This window comes from Corvus moneduloides, chromosome 5, assembly GCF_009650955.1.
Source record: "Corvus moneduloides isolate bCorMon1 chromosome 5, bCorMon1.pri, whole genome shotgun sequence".
NCBI classification, from domain to species: Eukaryota; Metazoa; Chordata; class Aves; order Passeriformes; family Corvidae; genus Corvus; species Corvus moneduloides.
Window position 1 is genome coordinate 55,589,938 of NC_045480.1, and position 13,437 is coordinate 55,603,374.

General features: G+C 43.4%; 1 long non-coding RNA gene across 1 annotated transcript in view; it reads right to left on the minus strand.

Annotated features, from left to right (window-relative positions):
- The window catches only part of LOC116444339, a 399,973-nt gene that overhangs the window by 125,423 nt on the left and 261,113 nt on the right, over nucleotides 1-13,437 (minus strand). Inside the window, exon 13 of the long non-coding RNA XR_004240279.1 lies at nucleotides 975-1,124. This is a non-coding gene — a long non-coding RNA (uncharacterized LOC116444339). The remainder of the gene's footprint in view (nucleotides 1-974; nucleotides 1,125-13,437) is intronic.

Here is a 13,437-nt window from a genome sequence, read left to right on the forward strand (position 1 = left end):
TTTCTTTGCTTGCAAAAATGTGTTGTTTCCCTCCAGTGAAGATCCAACACTCCTCACTGATGGCTAAAGTTGCAAAGAAAAGTTATCTTCTTGTTCTGGTCTAAGAATAAGCTGCAGGAGAAACAGCTTTTTTCCTGTGAGAGAGGAGAGAATTGCTGTAAGGTTCTGAGGATCCTGGTGATGTATGTATCTGGAAAGTCTCCATCTGTGCTCCTCTTCAGCTTGTCCCACCTCATACATGGCTCAACAATTCACATAAGGCTGGCATCAAGTAAAATGGAGAAGTCTCTTGTGAGAAAAGGATTTGTGTGGGGGGAAGGGGGATTGGTGGAGGAGGGAAGACATTCAAGGAAAAAGAAAGAGGTCAAATGACCAAATGATTCGGAAGATGTAGTCCTTTATCTCACTGAAAGGCAACACACAGTGGACACTGCAGAGCTTGCTAGGGCCCAAGCTTAGGCTCTTTTCAGCCCTATGTTTTTCTAGCAAAGGGAGGAGTCCAGCAGATATTGCTGTATCTGACACTGAATAATACTGCTCTGCTGGATGTGCCAATGGAACAACTCCCACGTGGCTCAATTAATACATATGGGTGGCTCAATTCAGGCACTGCCCCTAAGTGGAAATTGAACCCCAACCGTAAGCTTGTCCTGGGTGCTCAGGAGGGCCAGACAGATGCCAGACTAATCTGTAATGTGCTAACATACTGCTTAATTCTTTCCTCTAGCACCAGCTGGGAACCCTCCTGAATGCAGGGGCTCTTCAGCTGCATCTTTTGCAGTAGCTCCTCTATGTTTTTGTAGTGGGCATTCTCCTGTTTCTTGGGCTGAAGTGTCTCAATGTGCCATCAGAGAAAGGGGCTGCCCTGCAGTTCTCTCCAGCCCAATCAAACTAGCACAAATGCCAAAGTAGGAGAACATTTTGTATGCTGAGATACTCAAACGAGACAGTGGTCTGATGATTGAGCTACTTACCTAATCTGCCTTCCTGAGATGGGTCATCTTGCACTGAGGAACAAAGTCTGCTTTTTCTTAGTGCATCAGGGCATTTTCCTTTTCAAGTAGTCTCTGTTCTTTCTCTTCTTCGACACATGCATGTGCTTCCCACCTCTCTGAAAGGAAGGGCTGCAACAGAAGAAAGGTTGCAATCATTAAAATCCCATCTGCAAAGAGTGCAACACCCAGTACCATCCTGTGCAAGCCCAGCAGGTAGAAATGAGACTGTCTGTCATGAAGCCACTGAGTGTGTTTGAGTCCTATTCCATTCAGATTGCTGATGAAAGCAAACCCAGGTGGGATCAGGCTGTCAAAGAAAAAGGCCAGTCTTTTAACTTGGATATTTAAACCAGATTTGAAATAAACATGCAGCCTGGCTCAATTCTTTCAGAAGACAGATGAGGGTAGGACAATGAATAACTGACTTTTTCTCCCTTTACCTGGCATTAAACTATGCGACACAGGGAACAGTCAGAGGACTAAGCAGATTTGAAACCTGGAGCAGACTGGATTCAGAAGAACGAGAATGCTTTGGGACTGAATACTCTTTGTAAGTCCAGTCACCTTAGAGAGAAAAGGAAGGGGACACTCTATATCCTACAGTCAAGTTCAAGTGGTTTTTCTGTGCTTCAGTCTGCAGCCAAAGATCAAGGAGTTGGATGGATCTCCTAAGGAGCTGCATGTTAAGGATTGTGCCTCATGCCAGAGGCTCTGAGAACCTCCACACTGAGACTGTTGGCCTCTCTGCAACTGGAAGTGCTGAACCTCATGTGACAAAAAGCTAGGCAATACTGAAGCAATTAAACAAGCTTCCCAAGGGAGAAGCCTTTCAAAGAGGCATCCTCTCGGTCACCCCAGGTCTTCCCCCATCTCTTGGCACCCCACAGAATTTTTTTGTGCTCTACCCCAGATCTTTCTCTTGCAGCCAAAACATGTTGCACAGGCAGGTGGCAAACAAAAGTATCCATCCCATTGGTATACAGACAGATCAGGAGGGTCCTCTTCCATAAAAATATAATGACCTCAAAAGGAAATGAGGTGTTTTTTACTACCTGCCTTAAACACCACCGGAGTGTGCAATGAAACCAGCTTCAAGTCCAGAGCTGACACTTCTGAATGCTAACCAAACAACCAGCAGCACTCCGACTAGTCAATAAAAAGCATTACTAAGAGTTGCTTTTCTCCTCCAAGCCAAGTGCAAAAAAGCGGTGCCACAGAGTTGCTGATGATATATTTAGCAGTGTTTATCACAATAAACACAATCCTTTCCCGATTAAGAAACACAGTCCCCAGCGAGGCTCAGCACAGATCTCGTGGAGCCACACTGTGCATTGGTATGAGCCAAGTGCTGGTCAGGTGTCATATCAAGCCAACTGCTACACCCAGCAGTGTCTCAGTGCCCCCTAACCAAAATTCCAGCATTAAACTAATTAGCAGTATGCTCTTGCATTTATACATCCCCTGCAACCAGCAGGATAAAAGATAAATAAGTTGTTAGCCTCTCCTAAAGGCTTCCAGACTATTTATTTATAGACTCATTTATAGGTGCCCTTCACAGAAGCATCTGACCTTTTCATAATGATTACTGAACCTCTCCCATAAAGCCTGTGCATAATGAGACAGCATTATAGTGCCCATTTTAAAGAGATGAGAACATGGACTGAAAGCAAGTAAATGAAATGATTTGGTTGTGGATGCAAGCTGTTCCACAGACACATGCCAAACAAAGACACTATTGCTCTACCACATCTCCTTTAAAAGCCACTCAGACTGGTCAGGCAATGCTGGAAGAATTTTGTAAGGCTATAACAGCTACAGATCAGCCCTGGACCCAACAAAGGCAGTAATAAGATGCTCACAAAAAATCCATCCCCTCAAGCACCAGCAGCACCTTCTGATTACCGTTCCTCTTTGTGGAATGGACCTAGGAGTGACAAAACCACACTTTTGAGGCTGGCTTTCCTTGCAGTCTCCTAAGTTGCTCTTGGTGCACCTCTCAGGGTGGGCCAAGGTTTTCCCTGCCTGGAAATTAAGGCACGTTGGAGAGTCAGAGCAAAGCTTCATTTCAGTCCTTAAACAAACCCATCACTCACAATACTTACCTTTCATTTGCCATCAGTGAAACAGAGGTTTCTGTACTTACATTTGCCCTTAAGTAATAACTGCAAGCTTGATTCCTTTCTGCACCACCATTCTGGAAAATTTTCAGGTTTTTTCCACAGGTAAAGATGCTAACTTGTCACCAAGAAAATGCAAAGAAGGTACTGCTAGAGTTGCATCTGGGTGACAAATTGAACCTCTCTATTTCTAGAGGATAACTGGTTGGAAACCTTCATCCCAGAGCACTGAGAATCACCAAATGAAACAAAAGATGTGGGAAAACTCACTGACTTTCATTATCAGAAATGAAGGAGTCAATTAAGATCAACTGCAAATTAAGCATTGTCGTGTCCTAACTTTGTGCTTTTTGCCACAGAAGCAGCTGTCATCTCTGCTAAAAATTTTGCAGGAAATAGAAGAAACATAAGGACCACCCTAAAAATTCCTTCCAGCTTGATGTTTGTGCCAGAGTATTTTCTGTCCAAATTTATATTAAAAAAAAAGAAAATGCAAACAAGCCTTAAACTTTCTCCACTGATAAGAAACAGAAGCACAGGCATAACATGTTTCTCCCCTGAAGGTAATTTGTTAACAAGCCCATGGAAATGTCCTCAATACTACTCTTGCCCAATGTTGAAGGGATGCACTCCTGAGGAACATATTTTTCTCTTGAGCTGTGCTGTCAACAACCTCTTTTCCTATATACAGGATCATGAAATAGTGGAAATGGGTAAATCTGGCCCATTTCTTTTTACACCAAAACAGCTTCCAGAATAGCATGAAATATCCTCTCACCTCTCATGTCCCAGAGTGCCACGTTTAAGGCATCCAGGAATTAAGCAGTAATGATGTCACAGATAGCAAAGAATAACACAGCAGACAGCTTGAGGGCACTTTATGAAGGATTTCAAGACCTCACAGGAAGCCATTGCTCTGTCCCCATATAGTGTGTACATGTTATTAATAGATATTTATCTTCCAAAGGAAACAAGAAGAAGAATAAGTGTACAGTCAAAGAAACTGAGAGGATAATTACTTCAAAAGTATAACTAGGTGATCACAAGCTGTTTTGAAAGGATGCCTTCTGTGATATGCCATACTTTTCCTAAAAATGCCAGGCCCTCTCAGGTGTCCCATACAGTCAGCATGGCAAATTCATGGTGATGTTGACTGAAACTAGAGTCAGGGGTAAGAAGATAAGAGTGAGTTCTGCAAGTGCCCATTTTTTTAAGGCATATTTGAGGAGTCAAGGATTTTCAATTTTGAGATAAATTATATGTTTAAAACTAAAAAAAATCAGTTATTTAGGTCAAATAAAGTTCTTTCAACACCCTGGGGTTGTCTTTTCTTTCAATAACAACCACCAGAGGTTTTGATTACCTTGTTTCCTGTTTTTGTCCTGTAAACCAAAAGGAAAAAACAAGCAAACCAAACCATGTTATTCATACCGTTTTGTTCTACATTAAGGTTTTGAACTAATGACACTTAAGAGCTGGGATTTCCATCCCAAATGGTTAATGACCTGATTTTATACTGTAGTATTCTATATGAAACAACTCCCAAGGGCATTACCATGCACATAAGTCCAGACATCTGTACCACATTAACTAAACCAAATTCTCAAGTAGCTGCTCAAAAGCTATGTACAGGACCCAGCCCTCACCTTACATTGCAGCCTGGCTTCAGTGAGAGAAACAGCACCATGATGTTGTGTTACATTATACGGTCTATAAAGTATTTGGTTTTATTGCTTTCCTCTTTTTTTTGATACCTTGAAGAAAGATAAGGGTAAGAGAGGGACGCATACAAAGCAGTTTTATTGTCTGTGCCCTCACTGGGTTACACAAAGATTCAGTGCTTGCTTTCAGCTTTATTATTATTATTATTATTATTATTATTATTATTATTATTTTAAATAAGAAAAACCTTGCAGGAGACATGGAAATGGTCAGGATTATTTGTTCAACCGATATGAGGCCTCTTAGGCTGGTTTCTGGTTTTAAGCTATCATTTTGGCAAATAAAGATTAGACTATTTCCAGACAACAGTGGATGTGCTAAGCCACCTTGTAGTGCCTGCAGAAATGGAGGAACAAATGAAGGAAGAAAATATCTTTGCTATCTAGACCTGATCACAAGTGTACCCTTTGCCAGGATACTTAGTGAATATTTTGCTGCTTTGTGCTTTTTGCAGCTTGTGGAAAGACTCTACAAGCACAAGAGATTGTGCTGTAACAAGCAATATTATAACTAAAAGGCAGAGAGGCCTTGCAGGGAGGTGTTTAAGAGGTGTCTGGATCTGGCACAGAGTGATGTGGTTCAGTGGTTTAAGGGCTACAGTGGCAGTGCTGGGGGCACAGTTGGACTTGATCTTAAAGGTCTCTTCCAACCTTGATATGTCCTGGGGGGCACCAGGCACAGCATCGCCAGCCGGGCAAGGGAGAGGACTGTCCCGCTCTGCTCTGCACTGAGGCAGCCTCACCTCCAGTGCTGGGGGCAGGTCTGGGTGCTACAGTGCAAGAAAGATATTGAGCTATCAGACAGTATCCAAAGGAGGGGAAAAAAGATGATGAAAGGTCTGAGGGTGACAAGGATTGGCTGAGGTCAGTGGTTTGTTCAGCCTGGAGAAGAGGAGATTGAGGGGAGACCTCACTGCAGTTACAACTTCCTTGTGAGGGGAAGAGGAGGGGCAGACACTCATCTCTTCTCTGTGATGGCCAGTGACAGGACCCGAGGGAATGGCCTGAAGCTGTGTCTGGGGAGGTTTAGGTTTGATATTAGGAAAAGGTTCTTCACCCAGAGGGTGGCTGAACACTGGAACAGTCCACAGGGAAGTGCTCACAGCACCAAGCCTGACAGAGTTCAAGAAGCCTTTGGACAATGGTCTCAGGTACATGGTGTGATTCCTGGGTTGTCCTGTGCAGGGCTAGGAGTTGGAATTTGATTACCCTAGTGGGTCCCTTTCAACTCAAATATTCTCTGATTTTGTGATTAAAATCTCAAAAATACTTTTGGTGGGTCTTAGAGGGTACTTATTCAGCAAAGAAAGACTTTTCATACTTCTAAATGTTGCTTTTTTTCATTTACCGTGAAGAGCCAGTGTTTTGCTCCAAATGATATGAGAGCCTGCCTGTGGAGGAAAGTGGTGAGGAAAAAGGATGAACCAAAGCAAACCCAGCCTTTCTCTACTTCCTGGATTCCCAGTAGATGCCATTAAACAGCAATAGCTGGTATCCTGAGTCAAGTAAGTGCAGGCTAAATCTTTACTGAGAAGGGCTGACCTGAGCTGCTGTCACACAGCAGCAGTGCAAACAGCCCATCTGGAGGTGGACATGTTTATGACCTGAGTTTGCAACACATTGCTAAATTCTACAACCATGCCCTTACCTCCATTTCAGCCAGCAACACACAGAGGTGCCAAGTCACATTTGCCTTTCCTTTGAGAGATGTTCTGCTCTTTTTCTCTGAGGTCCTAGCTGTAAGACACCTGGGCTCTCCAGGGAAATATGGACCTGCGTTGCACAAAAAATTAGGCTGAAGATGGGTGATGGCGCAGTGTAAGACACACACCTCTTGTGTTCAATGCACAGCACTTAAAGGGGATGAGGAAAGCTTTAGTTGGGGTCCTACAGCTCAGCATCACCCCTCCAACCAAGGCTTGACAAACTGCAGTACTAATTACCCTTGCTAAAAGGTTGGGTGAAGAGTTCCAGCTTCTACTGAAGGGCTGCTAAGTTTATTCTCAAGTTTTAAGCAGCATTTAAGTGGTCAAAAAGGTTTGTTCTAGACCCAATATTTCACCTGCACCAGAGCAATACAGTATTTCTTGCTTATATGAGCATTTCAGTGTGATTGACTTTGGGTTACAGGGAGCTGAAGTCATGTCAGACCTGTTTCATTCTGACATTTATTTGTGCAATGAAATCCAAGGATCTTTCCTTTTGTCTTTTTTTTTTCCCTATGTGCTTCACTCAGTACTCTCTCTGTGACACTGAAATCCATCACGCTGCTAGCCCTGGCGTACCCATTAGATTGTACGTGCCAACAATGCTAGAGCTCTGTGATGGAGGAAAGACAGCAGTGAGAAAAAAAAAAATATATGTGGCCTGAGGAAGTAAATTTTAATTTCTTCCCAATCTTTCTCTAATTTAGGGTAAGATTCTCTCACCCTTAATCATGCTGTGATACACTAACCTCCCTCTCAAGGAGGAGGCAATGAATAAATGCCATGCAGCCAGAGGCACTTTTCCTCCCATTCATTCAAGCACTGCACAAGATGCCCAAAGCAGCCCTTCATAGCATTAACCTGCCCAATGGAGAGACATGTCCACAAAAAGAGCCATTTCCTCAATTAAAGAAAATTAGAGGGACAATTAGAGAGAAGAGTCTCTTTTCCACTCCTGATTACTGACAGACATACAAAGCCACACAGCTCCAGGGTCTGGAATGGAAGCCAAGTAGTCCTCTAACATTTCCCGTGCAAGCTCCTGCATCACTTTTTACTGTGCCCCTCCAAGCTCCCCCTCCAGAAGTGGGTTGAAATGGAGTCCTTATGGCTGATGCCTGGAATTTCAGAGCCCTGCTGCAACTGCTGATGAGTAACCAGCAGAATTAGCCTTCCTTGGGTGTGAAGGAGAAAGCTCACAGGGAGGACGATGCAGAAGGGACTCCCCATCGCTACCTGTGTGCTGCTGGAGACAGAACAAACATCATTCCCCACTGTTGCAAATCCTGTTAGTTTTCAGCAGTTTCTCTGCCTGCTTACCAAGTGCCACAGAGGATGGCAATCCATACAGGCAGTGTTTGCGTGTAGGGTGGCAAGCCAGCCTTGCCAAGGCTGTGTGCTCTCAAATGTGCAGCAACATGGAGGTAGGAGGAGCATTTAGGGGCAGATATGCAATGATGGCTCACTTAAGCTGTGTGAGGCTAGAGGCTCTACTGCTAATTTATCCAAGGCCTTTCACACACAGCTCTAGGTGATTTGTGTTCAATTTGGCTTGAACTTCTTTCACAGGCAGTGGTCCAAAATAATAGCAAGCTGAAATAGCTGAGAGCAAGTGCTCATTTCCACTGCCTCTGGTGGATGGGAGCACCATTAGCATTCCTGGGTTCAGCCTACTGCAAACACACATGGTTTTTGTCAGATGACGCTGGGTAGCAATGCGCTCCAAAAGAGTTCAGCTCTGCTGTTCCCAGTTTGAGACAACTAATCCTAGTGACACCCAATTCTCCACCCCCCTCAGGGCTGCAGGAAAGTCAGGCCATGATGGGGAAAGATGCAACACTGTTTTAACCAGAATATAGATGCTCAAGCTTGTCTTTAGTCGCCATTGAATGAAGGGTCTCTTCAGTGCCCAGGGACATCTCCCGTCCACCTGAGTCATGGTGCTTGAATTCTGGCAGAATCAGCAGAGACAAAGATGACAAAATACAGAGCAGGGTGGGGGAAGGAAAGGAACAGTCTCAGGCAAGAGTTAAATGGAGTGAGAAGGCTGAAAACAGATAAATGAGTCTTATCTGGAATAACAAAGTAATGGGGAGGAAGGGAGGGGAGAAAAAATACAAAGTGAGCAGCAACGGGATTCACAGAAAAAGAAGTAGAAGGTGGTTAGGAGGCAGTGGAACAGCTAAGACATATGCAGAAAGAAACAAAGGAAGAGAAAATGTAGAAAAAATTTAGAAAACTTCTGTAACCCCAGCCTTGCATTTAGGCTGTTATTCGAAATTAAACACAAAAAGTCACAGAAATGACAGAGCACGTTCAAAAAACTCTGTATGAACATCTCTCACTCCAGGCAAAGCATACCTATTTGTTCTTGTCTGCTACTACTATGAACGAGTTGCACTGTGCACAGATTTCTGAGCACATGGCATTTTGCAGGGCCAGGCAGCTGGATCTCTTTGCAGCTCGTGCAGCAGTGGTCTTTCTAGGTAGCAAAACCAGATGATATCACCCTCCTTTTCAAGCAACTACTGCTCTTATCTACCAAGGCAGGGTTGCAAACACCAGCCCCACCTTCCCAACCAGCTTTTATTGACCTTGTCCCATTTGCAAAGTTTACCCTGAAAAAAAGACTAAAATGTGATGGAGAGTGACCAAAAGACAGTTTTTGAGCCCTATTTTATTACAGATCTCCTCTGATGGAGATCTTCCATGATGAAGCAGCTCTTCCCTCAGCTGTGGTGTTTATAGAACTGCTCTTTCTTGTGCAATCCCTGCTCATCTTTCCCTGAGCTTAAGTACCATCTTTCTTCACTGACAGACTCTCTCCTATACTTGGATAGACAAAACTTGTAAGAATTGACATACTTGTCAGATTTGTTCAGGTTAAGAATGACTGGGAAGGCAAAAAAAAAACCAGAAGAGGATTACTGCATACACCCTATTTCCTTTGGAAACCAAGCTAAAAGCATTATAGATAGGCTTAGAAAACAGTTACACCCATTAATCTTTGATTGACCTTCCTGATGCTATCAAAACTGAGAGCAGTGAACCGTGCGTTTTCCACTTGATTTGTTGTGTTCTTGTTCAGTAGGTTAAAATCTAGGACATGTCTTGAAAGACAACTGTTTGACTGGGGCAGCCAGAAACCCATCTGCTTGATGATGCTATTCCATACTACCTGTTATATTTCCTAAAGCACTTAGCCTTTCCCAATGGCAGAGGGACTGCCAGCTCCAGAGGGTCACAGCTTAGTGACACAAGTCTGACTCACAGAACAGGAGTTGTCACTACTGCAAACCAAATTCAGGGCTCCAGTGGCATCTCATGTCATTAATAGGGCTAATGAGGATTTGTCTGAATCAGGTTCAGAAAGTCAGGGAAGAGTTTAAGGCACTTTCAGACGTTAAGTGCTTCTTGCATCTCACCAAATTTCTGCATGTATGAAAATTCTAACCTCTGAAACAACAGACTGTAAATACAAGAATCCAGGGATAGACAGAAGGGCTGGAGATGCACAAGTCAAATGCTCCATGCCAGACACCACTTCTGTGCTCAGGAGCCTGACAGTCAGCTACGCTACATCTGCTGATCAGCTGCAGCTTGCTGCTGCCTGTGCCAACAGAGCATTTCCCAAATTCTGCCATTAGCACAACCCAGGAACTATGTCCAACAGGCAGTTTCCATGTGGGCATGCAGCTCAGCTGAAGGAGTTTAACAGTGTGGACAAGGTCAAGTCCTGCCAGCTGGCCTGAGAACCAAAACCTGCTCTCTGCTACTGTTTAATCTACGAGCGCAGATGTTGCCCACAGCTGATGGCAGCCCTGACAGTGCCCACTTCTTCACATGCCATCCACCACTTACTTTCTCCAACTTGAAACACTGAAAAGCTGTCCCATTCTTTAAGGATCACCGTCCCATACTGTCCTACCCTTTTATCACATACATGAAGCTACCCCAAAACACACCTGTACCTGAAAAAGTAATCTCTACTGATGGTAGTTACCAGTCCTTTCCCAGTTTCTCCATTTCCAAGTGAGGTGGCTAATATTTTACAGAGATGCTGCTGTTTTGTCTGCTATCATGTTCTAGGTGCCTCTATATTGCTGAATTTTAATCTGTTTTGCACACATAGGAGAAGGTTTTCTGGTTTGTGGTTCAAAGGAATAACTGCACAACCTGATATAGAGGCAGCCACCATTGGCTATTGCTTACAGAGAGCTCTAAGCAGTCATTAATCTTATCAAACAGAAAGTGAAATATTTTGATATGTTTCAGGAGAAATTCTCTGATGCACCCATAGGTGAATGCCTGATTTCATAGTTCATGCAAATGCATTACTTCATAGTTATTGCATTGTCACAGGTGATATATACTATTAAGATGTTTTCTCTTGGGTTTTTTCATAATCTCTCCTGAAAGCAAGTCATTATTCAATGAGAAGTAACATCACTGAAAATTTGTATTCCTGCATAGTTCCACCCTGTTGGCTGGCTTCACTTAGGTCTCAAAAAATGTAAGTTTTCTTACTGTCATGATGCTGCTGTACAATGTTGCTTCACTGCAATCAGGGTGTTATTCTGGTGGGACCAATACGGGCTTTCACTCTCTTGACATCGGACTGCCTTTCTCAAAGGAGCTTAATTACTGATCTTTAGTACATCTGCAGCACGAACTAGCTAGATTCTGAAAACACCTCTCAATAGGAATTCCATCTTCCAGCTGAAGAATCCATGTGGCCCAAAAAACATGGGAAAAAGCAGATGTTAGGAGATGTGAGGGAGGACTTTGCAGTGTCCTATCTCTGGCTGAAGTCAAGTGACAATAGGTGTTGAGATTTCAACACTTTTAGACCTGGGAGTTCACTTTCCAGCTAGCTCTACTGCTTTTCAAAATTGGTCTTGTTTATCCTGGTGCTAACATGAGGTGTGAAAATGAGGTATGTATTTATCCAATCTCGGTGATCAGGCTTGTCAGCCTGCACTCCAGGACAATCCAGAAAACTTGTCAGGCTGCAAATCTGTCTTACTGACTTCTAATAGTAAGCTCTTCCCACAGTATTATAATACCAATTCAGCTATCAGAGAAAAAGCACATTTTCTGTGTCCTGAAAAACTGAAGGGTTCTTGGGTTTTGTCGTCCAAAGGGAAAAATAGACAGAATGCTGTTCAGGCTGACATTTAAACTGCCTTTCCAAAAAAATTCTGCAAGAGCAAATGTATAGAAATGGTACAGAAGAAAAGTGCTTCTGTTGGCTCTTCAGTCTGAGCCATGGCACTATTTCAAGGCTGATAGACCACAGGAGAGCTAGATGCTCCTGGACAGTTTTGGCATTAAAGATGTGGCTAAGATAAATAGCCAAGCCCTATAGAAGAGTGTTTTCACAGCTCACCCAGCCTGGCAGCTGGGCTGTGCTAAAACATCAAAGCATAAAAAATTGGCTCAAGCCACCTGCCCAATCCAAAATTCAAACAGTGGAACCAACCTAGGCAATTAGGGAGAGGCTTATCACTAGGCAAAGGCTGTGTGCTGTATTCTTTGCAGCAAAAAGAAAACTAGCTTTGTGAGTAGAGTATCTCTAAAACTATTAATTCATGGAGGGAGGAAGCCTATGTAATCACCTTCATAAAGAAAGGCAGGTCTGAAGCATTGAGTTTCACATTTTTTCAGAGATTCAGCACACAGCAGTTGCCCTTGGTCCTAATGAGGTGAGGAAGATGGGATTTCTCCGGTGCTGTCACAAGGGCATGGATCACTGAGAATTCCTGTGGCCAAGCACAGTTTCTCTATTTGAGCATTTTTAAAGAATTTTGTCCCCTCACTATCCATCCTGCTAAACTTATCAATGTTGCTGCTGAATTCATTTACATTCAAGATACTAAAAAGTTCAAAAGAGTCAATGTTAACACTTTGCAAAATTGAAACCCAATGTAAACAAGTAGACTCAAAATTCCTTTAGTCTGGGTATGGGGGAAAATGCAACATTTTTAAACCTGACCAAAAATTTGAATGCACATATAAGCTATGAAGCTCTTGACTAATAGAGAGTGTAGGAGGTACTCAGAAGAGACAGAAGAGTGGGTAGGATGGATTCTCACTCTCCTAAACCACAGAGAGATCAAACAAAAAACAGGCCCAGAGAAGACAAATCTTGAAGGTCTGCTTGGAAGACTTTCACTGATCAGGGAAACACATGGATTAATGGTGTCTGTTCCTTTGTGTCTCATCCAGGCTATGACTGCGCAGCCCAGAAATGCCATGCTGACAAACTCCCAGGGCACTGAAGCTTTCTTCAGCTTCTAAAGTCAAAAAGAGGGAAATATGCTATGCTAGGGCAGAGCAGTAGTCTAAGTAATGCTAAAACAGCACACATCTTTAAAGGCTTTTTAATTTCAGTAGTATCTTTTGTATCCCAAGGAAAATATAAGCAACCTCATTCTCATCACTACTGCTTATGTAAACTGCTCTCTCCCTCCTTTCCTAGCCATTTGGAAAGCCTTTTTTTCTAGGCATTTTTTTCTTTTGTTTGGACGAGGCTGTAAGCCTAATGCAGGAAGGACAAGCTTCAGAGGGCAACCTGTGTCTCATTTCAGACAGCAGATGAGAGGGAAGAGCAGCTAGACTATAACAGAAGGCCATGAAGTTTCCACTCATTCACCAGGACACTCAGTGAAGGACCACCTTCCAAGAGGAAGAGCTCAGTATCCTCCTCTGTGCAGGAGTGCAGGTGGTGGCAGATGAGCCCTGTGCAGCCACAGTGATGCCTGTAGCCTGCAGCAAAGCAGAACCTCATGTGCGTACATAGATCCATGTGCAATTTCTGCCTGGTTACTTCCATTGAGAACCTGATTCAACTGTATTTGGCACTGGCACAGCACTCCAAAAAGCTCTGGGTAGAGAG